At 43.1% G+C, this 538-nt stretch overlaps 1 non-coding gene across 1 annotated transcript; it reads left to right on the top strand.

Moving 5' to 3' along the window:
* Positions 1–464: 464 nt before the first annotated feature.
* On the top strand, positions 465–538 carry trnat-agu (transfer RNA threonine (anticodon AGU)). The gene has a single exon. It is a non-coding gene; the product is annotated as a tRNA-Thr (tRNA).

Raw genomic sequence — 538 nt, 5'->3', positions numbered from 1 at the left:
TTCAATTACAATATCACCTCCATCTGTCTTTAAGCGGCCCACATTACTCTAAGCCTCCCTTCTTTCTCTGAATATACTCGTAAAAATCTTGAGAGTTGTCCTCATTTTCCCTCATAAGTTTTTCTCCTTTTCCCTTTTTGCTCCTCTTGCGATTTTTTTAGTTTCAGCACGACAATAAACAACACTTCGCTGTAAAGTTCGGCTCAATAGTTCTCCAATGTCAGAGCGAGAATTGTCTGAAGCCCTGATTTATTTCATGTCACAAATACAATCACACATAATCATCCGTGTATCAACTCACTGAAGGGTACACAAAGATAAACTCAGCGAGAAATGCAGTCAGTGTCGGAATGCACAGGTGAACGGACAAGCGAAATGGACAGAGACAAAACGGCCTGAACCCCCAACAGTGAAGTGTCGCTGATAGATATTAGTGAGGAGGTGGGGGCACCATGTCATCAATTGGCGCTGTGGCTTAGTTGGTTAAAGCATCTGTCTAGTAAACAGAAGATCCTGGGTTCAACTCCCAGTCGTGCCT

The sequence above is a fragment of the Heptranchias perlo genome, chromosome 20 (genome assembly GCF_035084215.1).
Source record: "Heptranchias perlo isolate sHepPer1 chromosome 20, sHepPer1.hap1, whole genome shotgun sequence".
Taxonomy (NCBI): domain Eukaryota; kingdom Metazoa; phylum Chordata; class Chondrichthyes; order Hexanchiformes; family Hexanchidae; genus Heptranchias; species Heptranchias perlo.
This window is presented reverse-complemented; position numbering and strand designations above follow the sequence as displayed.